The sequence below is a fragment of the Typopeltis vanoorti genome, chromosome 24 (assembly GCF_054136105.1).
Source record: "Typopeltis vanoorti isolate ZY-2024b chromosome 24, IOZ_Tvanoo_1.0, whole genome shotgun sequence".
NCBI classification, from domain to species: domain Eukaryota; kingdom Metazoa; phylum Arthropoda; class Arachnida; order Uropygi; family Thelyphonidae; genus Typopeltis; species Typopeltis vanoorti.
Genome location: NC_143572.1, coordinates 71736301 through 71753214, shown reverse-complemented (window position 1 = coordinate 71753214; position 16914 = coordinate 71736301). Strand labels below are relative to the sequence as shown.

The window sequence follows — 16914 nt, the reverse complement described above, 5'->3', positions numbered from 1 at the left end:
TGTTGTTGTGCTGTGTAATGTTTCTGTTGGTCTTCTTTGTATATATCTTTGTACTTTGGCACCTAACGAAGTTGGCTTACCAATGAAACTAGTTGTGTCCATATTAAACTTTTATTCTTAATTATCTCGGGGATTAAATCATTAAAATTATTGAACATATATATGTATATATAAATAACATATTTGATGCAGTGGATTTACTTGGCTATAAGACATGGTTAAATAAATTTAATGACTAGAAACCAAGAGATACCAAAATAGAAAAAATACTATTATTATTTGTGTGCATAAATAAAAAGAGAAATACAAAAATAATTTATAGCTGCCTCTTGTAACGTATATTTTTGTATTTCTCTTTTATGTTAATGCACCCGATGAAGTTTTCTTAGAAAACGAAACTAGTTGTGCACACAAATAATAAATAGTATTGTTTCTATTTTGGTATCTCTGGCTTCTAGTCATTAAATTTATTTAATCATAACATATCATACATATATGTATGATATGTTATTCTTTCTGAATGGAAAATTTCCTCCCTGCTCCCTCCCTGGTTTCATTATACTGTAAATTATTTTATATACATTACTTTAAAATAAAACTTTTCAACTTTGTGAAAATTAAAAGTTTTTAATTTTGTATCCACTCAGAAGAAATTTATTCACTTAGCCTATTCTATTTGGTTCTAATGAAGAGAGTTCCAGAAAAAAGTTCGCTTGTTTTTTGTTACAAAGGAAACATAATAACAGGAATGAGAAATTTATGTGTATTATAAAAATTTTGAGCTTCCAAATTTTAAATTACCCATGAAGTCTAAGTAAATTTCTAAGAAGAAATTTATTCACTTAGCCTATTCTATTTGGTTCTAATGAAGAGAGTTCCAGAAAAAAGTTCGCTTGTTTTTTGTTACAAAGGAAACATAATAACAGGAATGAGAAATTTATGTGTATTATAAAAATTTTGAACTTCCAAATTTTAAATTACCCATGAAGTCTAAGAGTGGTTTTCTCCTATCTAGCGGAAGATAAACTCTTCTAGCTTGCAAATGATTACATCTTGAGTTTCCAACACAGAACTTGAGCTACGGTGTTTTTATGCTTGAAAATTTGAATTTCTTTGCCGATTATTAAGACATAGAAACAGTTGTGGAATTGTTATACGAGTTATTCTAATTACATATCAAGACTTGGTAATGCCTCTACTAAGTTGGTACTACTTGAGCCAGCTTTAGAGAGAAAATGCTAAACATACAACAGTGAAGTATGATTCTTATCAAAATTAAACTAAGCAAGGATTAAATTGAATATTATGAAGATATAAGTGGATAAGAGGTCAGGAATGATGATAAACATGAACGAAGAAATGCACAAAAATAAGACTCATGCAAGAGATTTCTCAACTTTAATATCTCATTTTTAAATTAATACGATGAAAGAAAAGTGAACTCAAAAACTGGTAATCGGAGAATAATTAAAAGAAAAGTAAAAGAGGAATAAAAAGAAAGAGAAGATTATATGATAATTCAAGAATTAGACGTGCATTAAATGAGAGCAAAGCATATTTTCTTTAATGTAAATTCCAAAGTTACTGGTCTCTAATAAGCAGAGTGTTGAGACCTCATACTAGATAATGAAAATCTACTACTTAAAGTTTCTACAAACATCATACTATGGTGGGATTCAAACACAGCAATTTGATTAGAGAGAAGATATGCTAACCACCCAGCCAATTCATCTAGCAAACAATAGAGATCTAACTTAATCTTAGTAGGGAATAATTCAAAAAAAAAAAAATATGAAAACATTAGTTGTGCATACATGATTTAAAAGATAACATTTAAATATGGAAAGTGATTTGAAAGAATAAGGTGAAAGAACCAAAAACCAGAAAATGTGCAAATTGAAAATATAATTAGAAATACATGCTGTAAGCTTGAGTTTTTGGAGCTACCACTTAAAAGGTTGGCTTTGTAAATTTAAGCTTATTGATCAGTGTTCTTAATAAAAGATTAGAATAATGTGAATATAAAGGTTCAAAAATCGTTTAAAGTTGAAAATGTAAGCTTGAGATTTGATCGATTATGGCTAAGAAGCAGACATCATTGCTTCTTTGCCATTTATCATTGCCACTGGAATGATGGCTGAATTGGCATAAAAATTGACTCAATATGCTCATTAGTATCCAGAAAAAATTTGGAGAAAAGATTTTCATAAGTTGGATGTTTTATTTGAATGGGTTTAGTAATTTTTTTACATGACCAAGGGTCTAAGATAGATCAAATTGACTTTCACTATAATGCATGTATAGAGACCAAAGGAATAGCTTGTTATAGTAGAAGGTTTTCTTTAGTGAATTTCCTTTAATCTAGCATTGTTGCTATGGGCTTTGGTGAGGATTCTTGGTAGTTGCTTATAAAGAATTCACTACAGTAATATTTACTTTAGTGAGAGACAGGTGTAAATAGGAGGAGACCTCTACAGATCCTGTAGGAATACAAATAACTGTGGTGGCCTCTGACTCAGTATCCAATCCTCATCTTCCCAAGATGCACCATATTAATAAGAATCTGTCTAGATACTGACTGAAGGAGGATGCACTAGCAGCTTGAGAATTAACTAAATTATATTCGTTGTCTTACACTTAAAACATATGTGCGGTATAACAATTATTATTATTTTACAGTGTCTGCATGGAGTATGGAGACTCATCACGAGAAACCCAAACTAACTATTACATATACAAAACCTATCATACCTCTCTTCTCCTTAAATTCATTCACTGTCAGAGAACTCATAACTAATTCTGGCAATCCATTCTGCTCACTGCACCACCCTCCATGAAATAAATTTAATCTGCACACCCTTACTAACTACACTCTTACACAACTTGCACAGATGACCCACAGTTCTCGGTCATGTATTGAAAAATTTCCTTTGCATCTTAATATCTTATAAGTTTTTTTTTTATTATTATTATTACGGGTATCTCCATGGAGTCAGTAGACTCATCGCGGGAGACCCAAACTAGCAAAACAATATCTGTCATATCTCTTCTTGAATTCATTTACAGATGAAGAGCTCACAACAAAGTCAGGCAATGAATTCCACTCATTCACCACCCTCCAGGCAAAAAACCTTGTTCTGACACCTTTGTTAACCACACTCTTCTTTAATTTCCAGAGATGACCTCTTGTTCTTCCATCACTATCACACAGCTGAAACATTTCCCCTGCATCAATCCTATAAAAACCTTTTAGTAATTTGAATGTTTCTATCATATCCCCTCTTCTTCGCCTATCAGCCAATCTCTGCAATCCACAAGCTCTCAATCTATCAATGTAGGGAGCATTTTTTATATCACTCACCAACTTGGTCACTCTTCTCTGAACCCTCTCCACAGCCTCCTCATCTCCAAGGAATCCAGGTGACCAGACCTGAGCACAGTAATCCAAATGTGGAAGTATCAATGCTTTATAAAGGGGAATAATAACCTCTTTATCTCTGGATGTCAGTGTGTTCCTCAACAACCAAGTAATCCTATGTGCAATCTTGGACACCTTAGCAATGTGTCCTCTGAACTTCATCTCCCTATCTACCAATACCCCTAAGTCCCTAGCCTCATCAATCTCTTGGAGTACCTTTCCATCGATGTAGTACACAGCTGGTAATCTTTTAATCCCAAAATGCAAGACTTTACACTTTTCCACATTGAACTGATATCCATTTTCTTTTGCCCATTTTACCAGCTTATTTAAATCCTCCTGCAAAACTTTCAACATCAGCTTGATTTTTTATTGCACTACACAACTTTGCATCATCAGCAAACAACTGAATATCTCCCTTTAAGCCGTTTCCTATATCATTTATATACAAATTAAACAACATTGGCCCAAGCACAGAGCCCTGAGGCACACCACTGGTCACCTGCCTCATTCTGGACTCGGCTCCTCCATACACCACCTTATGGTATCTCTCCCTGAGCCATTCTCCTATCCATATCACCAATTTAATATCCATTCCCATCTGCTCCAATTTGCGTAACAGTGTTCTATGGGGTATCCTGTCAAAAGCCTTAGCAAAATCCAGAAGTACCACTGTGTAGCCAGTTCCTTTGTCCAACTCTGATGTTATTCTATTTTGGATAGTTAATAGATTGCTAAGGCAGGATCTACCTTTAACAAAACCATGTTGGCCTCTATAGAGTATCATATCCTGATCCACCCATTCTTGAATTTTGTCTTTAACCAACTTTTCCAATACTTTTACCACTACTCCTGAGATGGTGATTGGTCTGTAATTCAATACTGCAGTTTTAGAGCCACCCTTATGCAAAGGAACCACTTTGCCTAACTTCCACTCCCTAGGGACCATACCAGAGTTCAAACTTAAATTAAATATCCAGGTAAGAGGGGTTGACAATTCATTTGCACATTCACGCAACACCCGAGCTGATATTCCATCTAAGCCTACCGCAGTGTTTGCATTTAAGTTTCGCAATATATTTAATACCTCTGATTCTTTAGCTTCAATTCTCACATTAGGTATTGCTATAGGTATAGAGATATCCTCACTTGGGTGATAGACTTTTGAGAAGTGATCACTCAGTAACTCGACTATTACATCTGATTTTGTCACCTCAATACCATCAGCACCCACTAAGGTTATCCTTCCGAAGTCATTCTTCCTCTTACTTGCCACATAGCGGAAGAACTCTTTGGGATTACCCTTGATCTCTTTGGCTAAGGTCTTCTCATAATCTGATTTAGCTTTTCTTACTATGCTGGTAACCTTCCTAGCTTGAGCCTTGTACTGCTCATGGGTGTCCTGATCGTCCTTCTCCTTGTAAATTCTCCATAACATTTTCTTTTTTTGTAGTTCAAGCTTGATACTACTGCTCATCCATCTAATGCCTGCCTTGTTTGACCTCCTGACCATGGGGACACAATCTGATATTGCTTTCCTCAGATACCCACTGATTTTATCCCAAGCACTGCTAACATCTTTCCCTTGCAATATGTTCTGCCATGGGATGGCTGCAAGCTCACTCCGAAGCTTGTTATAATTGCCTAATCTGTAGTTTCATACATACCCCTTCTTAATAGAAAAATCCACAGATTTTGCAACCTCCCAAGTCAATACCACATGATCGCTTTCACCAACTGGAGGTAACGAGGTCACCTTACTTATGCATATAACCTCTGAACCAATAACCAGGTCCAACACTCTCACACCACGTGTCCCTTCAGTTACGTGCCGTTTCAAGTAATTATCTCGTAGCAGATGTATGAACTCCATTTCCTTTTTGCTACGTGATATTTCCTCCTTCCAATTGATATCACCATAATTAAAATCCCCCATAATAATCACTAAGCCTTCACTCATTGCACTAAGTTGCTGATGCATGAATTCAATATCTCCCCCTGTACTCCCTGGCCTATAGCAGCATCCAACTGTATATTTGGTTGCGTTGGTCACTATTTCGCACCAGACTGCCTCAAATGAACTCTCATTCACATGTCTATCATCATGATATACTACTTTCTTTGGCTGCAACACATCAGCTATCATCAACAGTACTCCTCCTCCTGTTCTATCTTCTCTATCCTCCCTGAAAATACTGTACCCATCACATTCAATTCCAGTGACCACATCTTCTGCTGACAGCCAAGTTTCACTAATGCCTACAACTTTTGGTGAGATTTCACTGACTAATGCCAAAAATTCTTCTCTCTTATTTCTAATGCTTCTAGCATTGGTATACAAAAATTGCAGATTCCCTCTAGATCTTGTACCGGCTTTAGAACTGATATATAAGTCACTAACTACCGTAGTCCTATGCCGATTTTTTCCCCCTCTCTTCTGCAATTTATTCTGCCTATAAGGATCAATAAATACACAATCAGTGCTAAAGTTTCTCTCTCTTACACTCAACCTTTTCAATATTAGTTTCCCTGCCCAATAACTTCAACCTGTTCAGAAAACAATAACTTCTTCAATCTCTTATGTCCTTCCATGTTAAGATGCAGTCCATCTCTAGCATACAACTGCCTTTTTCCTTCAAACACACTCCAAACATCAACAAACTCCAGACCTCTTTTTCTGCACATTCTTGCAATCATATCATTCATTATCATTGCTCGTCTACTTAACTCGTAATTGTCAAAACGAGGCAGCACACACACTATTCTCCCATTGACACTTTTCCTCTTCACAATATCTAATAATGTTCTTAAATCTTTTCCTACCCGATTTATACTACCTCTCAGGTCATTTGTACCCACCATAACTATCATCTTGTCTGTTTCATGCCCTCTCTTTATTGCTAAAGCCACTCTTTCTATTGTACCATCAGCCAAGCACTCCTCATGCATACCACTCTCCATACCCTTAATCATAGAATCACCATATATTTTACCACTATTAACTTCATTCAAGTTCACACTCATGGACTCATTCTCTACACTATTCAGCATGACTCTCCCAGCTTCATTACTCAACTCTCTATTACTTACCCCCCCACTCTCACTACATCTCATTTCTTCTTGGCCACTTGTGGTTTTATTATGTTGACTCCCAATCACTCCCATACTATTTATTACTGAATCATTCACCAAAGACTCACCCATATGTAATCCTGTTCTAGTTACTTCAGCTAAAGTAATCTCTATAGTCCTAATTTCTCTGTTTAACACATTAAACTCAGCTTTAACTTCCAGTATCTCCTTACCGATCACTTCCACTTCCTCATGAAGAAGATGAAGGTCATTTTTCATTTTCATAAACTCCCGCCGAAGTTCTTCCGCTACGGTCCCGATGTCAGCTTCCATTCCTAAACGCTCCAGCCTATCCCGACACTTCTCACATACGTCGACATTTTCTTTCTTTTCATTTTGCCAGACCGACCACAGATCCTTCACATTTTTCGGTGCATACATGTAGCAGTTTCCGCAACGCATCCATTGCGAAAAATCTAACGCTGAGCCAGCCTTTCGTGTAATAGTAGAAGTCCTGCGCGCCGCTGACGTACGTTTCTTGTTGGACGCCATCTTTGTTTCTGTCATGTCCCTCTTTTCTGCCTAGCAACTAAACTTTATAACCCACACACCTTCAGCCTATCCTCATAAGGAGCATTCCATAGCCCTTTCACCAATTTAGTCACTCATCTCTGAATCCTCTCTACTATCTCCTGATTTCCAAAAAACCCAGGTGACCAAATCTGCACAGTAGTCAAGATGCACCAAATCATAGCCTTATAAAAAGGGATAATAACTTCCCTATCTTTACTTGTTAGCATGTTTTTCAACATCCAAGTAACCCTTTTGGCTATTTTACCAACATTTGCAATATGCCCTCTGAACTTCAACTTATTGTCCACCATTATTCTCAAGTTCCTAGCATCATCAGTTTCCTGCAGTCCAGTACCATCAATATGATGGTACTGGACTGTAACCTTTTCAACCCAAAGTGCATAACCTTTCATTTTGCAACATTAAATTGATAATCATTATCCTTTGCTCACAATGCCATCAACATTGCCTTTATTGACTATTGCTCTCCCCAGTTTTGCATCATCAACAAACAACTGAATAACCCACTGTTAAATCTTTCATTGATATCATTGATACAAATTAAAGAGTAGTGCCCTTAATGCAAAACCCTGAGATACTACACTAGTCACCCTCATTCTCCTAGATTCCACTCCACTATATACCACTCTCTGGTGTCTGTCAGCCACCACCATCTGTCATGTCTATCATCCATGCTACTAGCTTCATATCCATTCCCATTTTGCTCCAACTTTTGTAGTAGTTTTCCATGTCATATTCCCTTGCAAAGTCCAGCAGTGTCATGGTGTAGCCATATCCTTTATCCAATTCTGCTGTCACATTTATTATAAAATATGAATAAATTACTAAAACAGGACCTGCCTTTACAAAGCCGTGCTGTCCACTATAAGAAATCGCATTCCTATCCACCGCTGTTGGATTTTACCTTTAACCAACTTTTCCAATACATTAATAGTTGGTTAAACAGAATAGAAGATGGATGATTAGTAAAGCAAGCTTTTGATAGTAGATTGCAGGAATGTTGAAGTAGACTAATGTACTTAGATTTCATCTATCTATTCATTGGACATCATCAGATGTCATATGATCACTCAGATTCTCAGTGATGTGCCTCACCAGGTGGTCCTGTTGTATTCTTTTCTAGAGGCTTCAACTCTCTGAAGATCAGTTACTCCAGACAGACCATTCATCTCACTGACGGTGTACCCCTTCCTCTTTTTCCAGGATTATCTTTTATTACGGTTTTGAGAAGTTCTTCTTCCATCCTTTCAGTGTATCCAAATTTTCTTCTATCTTCTGGCAGTATCCTTAAGGGAGACTTAAGGGTTCCACGGTCCTTTCTAGTAACTGTCTGTTTGTCCATCTTTCAGTATATGGCATCCTCAACAGCCTTCTGTAATACCACATCTCAAAAACAGCTATGCTTTTCCTATTAGACCTTGGTTCCAAGTCTCTCATCCATAAATTGCTGTTGGAAAAGCAGCTGCATCCAAAATCCTCAACTTTGTTCTGCAAAGATAGACCCATCCCTCCAGAATTTACACAAGTCTCTGACTATTGTTTTAGTCATTCCTAATCTTGTTCTGGTGTCTTCTGAACAGCAAATCTTCACATTAATAATGGATCCCAGGTACTCAAGGTTGTTGACTTCCTTCTTTCTACATTTAAGTACACTTGTTTCATCTGAGAACCGTAATCTTTGTCTTGCTAGGATTGGGCTGAAGTCCTCTGTTCTTACTGATCTCATTAACTTTCTCAAAGATTTGTCCTGGGACTTGTCATTACAAAGGAGTACTGTATCATCAGCATACCTCAGATTACTTAGACTTAGAAGACTGAAATATGAAATTTCACAATACTGGAATCCTGGACAAGAGAGGGGGGGGGGGCATAATTTGGAAGAAAATGGTAGGACGTTAGTAATAAACTTAATTATTTAATATTATCATAGCATTAACAGTGTCTTGGATGACTAAAATATTAGAACTTCATGATTTTGAAATCAGGAGAAGAGAGGGGAAAATCATAATTTGGAGGAAAATGGTTGGAAGGAAGTTAGTAATAATATAAACTTTATGTAGTATTATCATAGTATATTTATATCCCTTGAAGGTTTATAATGTTGGTAAAAGAATAGGTAATTATTATCCTTCTGACACATGTTTTTTTTTTTTTTTTTTGGTTTTAAAATAGTAATTTTAAATGGGAGAATCTTCTCTATTGAAGTGTACTGATATATAGATTTTTGATGAGTCATTACAAAACCAGAACAAAAATGTTCTGGAAAACCTGTTTCCTCAATGAATAATAATACAATAAATGTCTTTGGTTTAAAATTTCCCAAACTGTAAATAGCTGTGGTATTTTTGCATCCTATGAAGGAAACTGCTGAATTTTAATTGCTTATTTTATTATTATTATTATTATTATTATTATTATCTGAGACTTCTAGGGTGTCAAGGACTCATCAACTTCCCTTAAATTTATTCACAATAGATGCACTCACTACCCCTAAAAGCAAACTATTCCACTCACTGCTCTATGAGAGAAAAACTTTAGAAATGCTCTTACCCCTTTCTTGACTGTGAACAAACTTAGCTTCCATGGATATCCCCATGTTCTCCCCCCACTTTCCATATAACAAAAAATTTCATCAGATGATATCCTATAACACCCATTCAAAAGTTTATAGACCACTATCATATCACCCACTTTCTCCTGTGAACCAGAGTTTGTAATCCACATATTTGCAATCTGTTCTCAGAATCTAAATCCCATAATCCAGATATAATCTTTATAACTCTTCTTTGCATCCTTTCCATAGCTTCTTTATTCCCCCTTGGAATCCATGAGACCAATCTCCACACAATAGTCTAAGTGTGGTCTTATCAAAGCCTTATAAAGAGGCAAAATGACTTCCTTATCATTAGATGTCAAGGTTCACTTCAATATCACAGTTATCCTCTGAGTTGTATTTGCAACGCCCAATGTGACCTTTAAACTTCAAATTCCTATCCACCAAGATATGCCAAGATCCCTTGCCTCCTCAGTTTCTTGTAGCATAACCCTGCTAATATAACATGCTGCTGGAAATCCCATCATGCCAAAGTGCATAACTGTGCGCTTACTAACATTAAACTGACAGCCATTTTCATTTGTCCCAATTTCCAGCCTATTCAATTTTCTCATTTTGTAAGTGCTGAATTTGCTGAATCAGCAGCATCCCTTATTGCCCTCCCTATCTTTGCATCATCAACAAACAATTGCACATCTGATGTTAGACCCTGCCTGATGTCATTAATGTATAGATTGAACAATAATGACCCAAGGACTGAACCCTGAGGTACACCACTGGTCACCTTAAATCTGGCAGATTCACACCCACTGTATGCCACTTTTTGATATCTGTCTGTCAACCATTCCCTGATCCAAGTCAAGAGTTTATATTCCAATCCCATATTCTCCAGTTTATGCAACAGCCTTTTGTGTGGTATCGTATCAAATGCCTTAGAAAAATCCAACATTATCATAGTGTATCCATTCCCTTTATCCAACTTAGCCATAACACTATTATATAATATAAGCAAATTGCCAAAACATGACCCTTCTACAATGGAACCATCATACATTCCTTCCATTCCTGTGGTATCATTCCTGAGCTGAGACTCAAGTTATACAAGCATGTGAAAGGCCTAACCAATTTTAATGTGAGGTTTAATGCCACTTTTCTTCATCACATGATCCACACACATGATGAATAGCATTGGACATAATGTGCATCCTTGTCTCACATCTGATTTTACCTTTTCCAGTACCCCCTTCATTTCTCTGCCGACTTACAACTTAAATATAGATGATATATTGCTCTGTATAGTGTACCATTTATCCCTATACAATCATTTGTAATATCAATAAAAATTGTCATAATTCCCAATATATACCCTCAAGATTTTACAGGACACTGTGAACTTCTACATGATTGTTTACATTCTTCTTAACTTCATTGTCAGTTCTTTTTCTCCAAATTAGTCTGTTATTTGTTTCCTCCAAATTAATAATTTGTGGGGACTGGACTTCAAGTTGTGAGATCTTTTGTTCTGGTGTTCTAAGGCACATCTAATTACATCCACCCATTTATATCTTGGCTTTTCTCTTATTTTTCCTACTGCCACCTTGACATCAAACATTTGTTTTTCAAATCTTTCCTCTCTCTCATTCTGCTTAAGAAACATTGTCACCTTATGCTAATGTAGCTCACAAAACTCTGCTCTTGAATGTTAATTATGTCATGTTCCATAATTAACACAAAACAGGTATTTGGATTATATGACCATAGGTGTACAAATTCGTCGACTAGATTCGCTAGCAAATCTGACGCTTTGTCAAGACTAAACAGTGCAAAAGACTAATAAATGCAAAAAAAACGGAGGAATATAGTAACAGTTAGACAAAATTGGAAGGCCTTCCAATTGTTTTCTGTTACTATATTCCTCCGGTTTTTTTTTTTTTTTTGCATTTATTAGTTTTTTCACTGTTTAGTCTTGACAAAGCTAGTCAGATTTGCTAGTCAACGAATTTGTACATATGTTTATTAAACCTATGGTCTTATAATCCAAATATCTGTTTTGTGTTAATTATAGTTAATAAAGACCAAATATAACTTTCAATATGTCATGTTCCTTTCTGATATTTTCATTTCTAATGATTCCATTTGTGCCATCGTTCAATCTCTTACTCCTATCTGTGATCTCTGTCTCTGATCATTTAATTCTTTTCAAAGCCACTTTCAGAATTATAAATTTAAATGGCTTGAACATTGTTGTGTAAATTGCAGTTTAGTGTTTTAGCTCATTATCTTATTCACATAAATTTGCCTTCCAACCATACCATTTTTGCTTATTCTATTGTCTTTTTCTATATTTAATTTCCCATTCACCAAAAATTGTACCTACATGGCTAAAAATATTTTACTTGTCCTTTAGGTTCTCCATTGAAAATGCTGTTCATTTTCATGTTCCTGCCTGTTTTCATAGTTTTATTATTGCTTTTTTTAATTGCTGATTTTTCATCTCAAATTTGTTACAACAGTTATTTATTTAAAGACTAGATTATTTAGGACTATAACATTATCTGCATGAAGTAAAGAATATTATTTTTGATTTTAATGTGAGGTTTAATGCCACTTTTCTTCATAATATGATCCACATATGTAGTGAATAGCACTGGACATAATGTGCATCCTTATCTCACATCTGATTTTAGCTTTTCAGCACCCCTTCATTTCCCTTCTGACTTGCAACTTTAATATAGATGATATATTGCTTTGTGTAATGTACCATTTATCCCTATATAATTGTAACATTTTGAACAGCTTTTCTTTTGGCATCTTGTTGTATGCCATTTCCAAATCTACAAAATATATATATATGGATTATGTTCCCATTTCTTACAGTGAACCTGATTTATTATCTTACAGAGTGAACCTTACCCACCTTTGGACACAAGAAATTTAAAAGTTTGGAGAAACTCATGGCTGGTCTTGAAATTTCAAAGACATTTGATTGAGTCTGGCATTGGCCTTCTTACCAGCTTGGTAGCTGCCATTTATGGTCCATCTTCTCACATTAAACAGTTAGATTGCCCAGCTTCCTCTCTGGTTGTTCATTACATGTAATCATGGGCAGTTTTCTGTCATCAGATTTTTCCCTTTTACACTCCTCTTTCTATTAGTGACCTTCACTCACTAACCTTAAATCTTATTTGTCTTCATCATTCACAACACTTTGTCTCAAGTTTCATGATCTTCTATAATCAATACCTTAAACACCAATCTCCTTTTTTTTTTTTTCATAGTTACACAGTGATCAGCATTCATTATAATAAAAGTATGGAGACAGCAATCTCATTCCCAACTGCATCAGGCTAAAAAATAACTTAATCCTGGCTAAAGCACTCCAGATCTATGCCCATATAGAAAAAGTAATATTTAGGAAACAAATTCAAACAGCTTGCTTAAACTTAGCTCTGGCCCAGAACCAAGTTATGAATTTAAAATCTGAACTCTCTAACAAAAATAACTAACACTGAGTTTATAGGTCATAATAGTTATTCAATTAAACCTACTAGTTTCATCACATATGTTAGTGGCTTCATCTGAGTTAGGAAGAACAAGAAAATATATACCAAGTGGTAAATATAAACTCTGAACTCTCTAGTTATATAAATCCTGATATTTGGAATGTGCTTAAGAGAATCGCCAACAAAAAAGAAAGACTTATAGCAGAATTTCATAGACTGAAACAGCAGCAAGATTTAAACAACCATCATACAAATACATATATCAGCCACCGAATTAGAAACTTTTATTTAATACCATGTTGGATTTCCTGAATTACAGCAGATATACTGTTTGGCATAGATTCCACAAGGGTTTTGGATTGCATCTACGTCTACAACATACCAGCTGTTCACCAAAAAGTCCTTTAACTGGCTCAGATTTGATGGAAGATGACTTTACTCCTGGATCTGTTTTTATAATCTATATCATACATTCTCAATGGGATTCAGATCTGGGCTTTGTGGTGGTCAGAGAAGATGGCAGAAATTGCTGTGATATTCGCTGAACCACTTCTGAACAATGCTTGCGCATGGACATCCATGGATGACAATGCTTGTGCATTGTCATCCATGAAACAACCGTCATCTGCTGGATAAAAAGTCAACATTGCAGGATGGACTTGATGTCCTTGGAGGACATCTAATCTTCCAGTAATATCAGGGGAACCATTCTGTAGCAACAGAATGGGTCGCTACACCATGACACCACCTCCAAAACCTTGAATTGTGTTTACAAGGCAAGTTGAGTTCATTGTTTCATGAGTTTCCTACCAAACTCTATGCCTACCCGTGGTACAGAACAAGGTGTACTGTGACATGAATTTTTTCCAGTCTTCCAGTCCAGTCATGGTGTACCTGACACCACTGTAGCTGATTCTTCACAGAAATCAGTGGCATTCCATATAGGAATGCAAGTGCCTGTACCAATCCTCTTCAATTCCCTGTGCATAGTTCAGTGAGATATGGGTCATGAACAGCCTTCAGTCAGTTGATCTGTTTGTCCATACTTTTCCCATTGTGATCAGCAACGGGAAAAACAAAGGATCTTACTGATAACCAGCATTCTTTAATAGCTGCTTAAAATACACAGTGATTGCATGTGACCAAGTATTTTGCATATATTCTGTGTAAGTGTTAAAGGTTTCTAATTCAGTTACATCTGCATAAAGGTTTCTAATTCAGTGGCCAGTGTATGTGCAGCCCATCAGAATATCTCTTTCCCCTAGTGAGCTGCCAACCACAAACAAGAGGGAGACAAGAAGTGACCAACCACCTGCATGGAACTGCCTTATGATCATCCTGTACAACTGCAACCCAAATAATTGTGAACTCTTTCTACTTAATAAAGATATAAACTTTACAATAGCACCCAGAAGTGTTAATAAAGAAAGAGGCATTAAATTTCACCCAACTAATATAGATGATAAATTTTGTCTAGAAACTTATAACATTTTAAATAATATCAAAGCAATTTCCAACTATCTCACCAAAACAGTACTAGCAGCCATCTAATTAAAAGCTAATGAGGATAATGTTATCCCAAAGGTAGGAAAAAGTTAATTTTACTGTTATTTTAAACTTTTAAGCATATCAATTACTCTCTGACAGGTAACACATCAACTTGTGAATCCAACCAACAGGATTAAAAAGAAAACTGTTAAATTACTCAAGTGTTATTTCTTGGCCATCAGACAGTGTTGTTATTATTATCCAAGACCTCATGGAGTCAGACTCATCTGGAAGGTCCTTTTATTATACACATAGCTCATCATACCATGCTTTAAACACTCAAATTCTCTGCAGACACCACACTCTGAGGCAAGGCATTCCAATCTTTCGCAACTCTGCATGAAAAAACCTGCTTCTCATTCCCCTACTCACACCCTCTTTATACAGTTTCCAGGGATGACCTCTGGTTCTCTCCTGATCCCCCACTATTTTCTGTAGACCCTCTCCAGCATTGATCCTATAACAACCCCTTACCAACTTTTAGATCTCTATCATATCTCCCCTTTTCCTTCTGTCTACCAAACTCTGCAAGTTGCATGTTCTCAATCTTTCCTCATACTTGACATTCCAGAGGTTAGAAACTACCACAGTCAGTCACCTCTGGTCCCTTTCCAACATCTCTTTGTCCTTCTGAAAAGCAAGTGACCAAATATGAGCACAATAGTCCATGTGTGGCCTAATCAAAGCCTTGTACGATGGAACAAGAATCTCCCTATTTCTACAAGTCAGTGTCCTCCGCATCATTCCCAGAAGCCTTTGTGTTGTCTTCACAATTTTGGCTATGTGTCCCCTAAATTTCAGATCATTATCCACTATCACCCCCCAGATCTCTTATTTCCTCCACCTCTGACATCCTCACCAAGCATAAATTCTGCATCCCATCTTTGTTTTCCAAATTTTAAAACCTTACATTTTGTAACATTGAACTCGTATCCCCATTCCCAATCACTCAATTTATTCAGGTCTTCTTGTAAGACCACAACATCATCTTTATTCTTCATGGTTCGTCCCAACTTTGCATTATTTGCAAACAACTGAATATCTCCATCCAAATCTTCACCAATATCATTAATATACAAGTTAAACAGTAATGGCCCTAAAACAGACCCCCTGAGGCATACCACTAGTAACTTTCCTTTTCCTGGATATCGCTCCCCCATACACAATTTGTTGATACCTATCAGATAGCCAGTTTCCAATCCATTGCACCAATCTAATATCCAACCCCATCCGCTCTAGTTTGACTATCAATATATCATGCGGTAATCTATCAAAACCTTTGCGAAATCTAATTATATTGCTGTGTATCCTTCTCCTCTGTCCAAGGAAGCAGTCACCTTATTGTAATAAGTAAGTAAATTACTTATTACCACTTATTTATATTACCATTATAAAGCTATTACCACATACACACGTATTCTCCTAGAATTTATGGTGTTTTTAAAAGTACACAAACATAATGTTCTGCTTTGGCTGATGGTTAAAATATAGACAGCCCTAATAATCACCTAGCCAAGGAACTAGCATTGATACTTGAGGAGTTGGTAGGTTATTCCTCCTCCTATATAAAACACAACACTTCATAAACTTAAAAACATAAAACTCAACAAATATTATTTATTAGTCGATTTGGACATTTTTGCCCTTTTCACAAATGTTCCAATGAGTGACATGATTCTTTGCTTGAAGGACAAATTTCCATCTGATATTATGGTCCTCTTTGCTCATGTACTACATTTTGGATACCTTGTGTGGCAAAATAATTATTAGCCTACAAAAGAGAAGATACAGCCATGGGCTCGCCACTCCAACTTTTATATGGAAACTTTTGAGCAGTGTGCTCTGCATTCCTCTAGTTTAAAACCTACGGTTTGGCTTAGATATGTTGACAATGTTTTTGCTATCTAGTCACATAGCCACCAAACTTTAAACACCTTCCTCAGCCATCTGAGCAAGCAACACAAATGCATACAGTTTACCATTGAAATTGAAAACCAAACCTCACTTGCATTTGGTTTGTGCCCTTAAGCTGAATTACAAATTATTAGCAATATGCTTATAAACAATGGCTATAGCAAAAATACCATCGATAAAATTTTTCACAGAACTACTTAAAAATGGAAACAATATAGATTACAATAAAACTGTAGCCATTCTTACATTATAGGGATATCAGATAAAATAAATAGAATGCTACACAGTTCCAACTTTAATTCTACCTTTAA

The 16914-nt window shown here is 36.0% G+C and overlaps 1 protein-coding gene across 1 annotated transcript in view; it reads left to right on the top strand.

Moving 5' to 3' along the window:
• Window positions 1–16914, top strand: part of LOC150093402 (uncharacterized) — a 233648-nt gene that overhangs the window by 202010 nt on the left and 14724 nt on the right. The gene's annotated exons all lie outside the window — the stretch shown is intronic.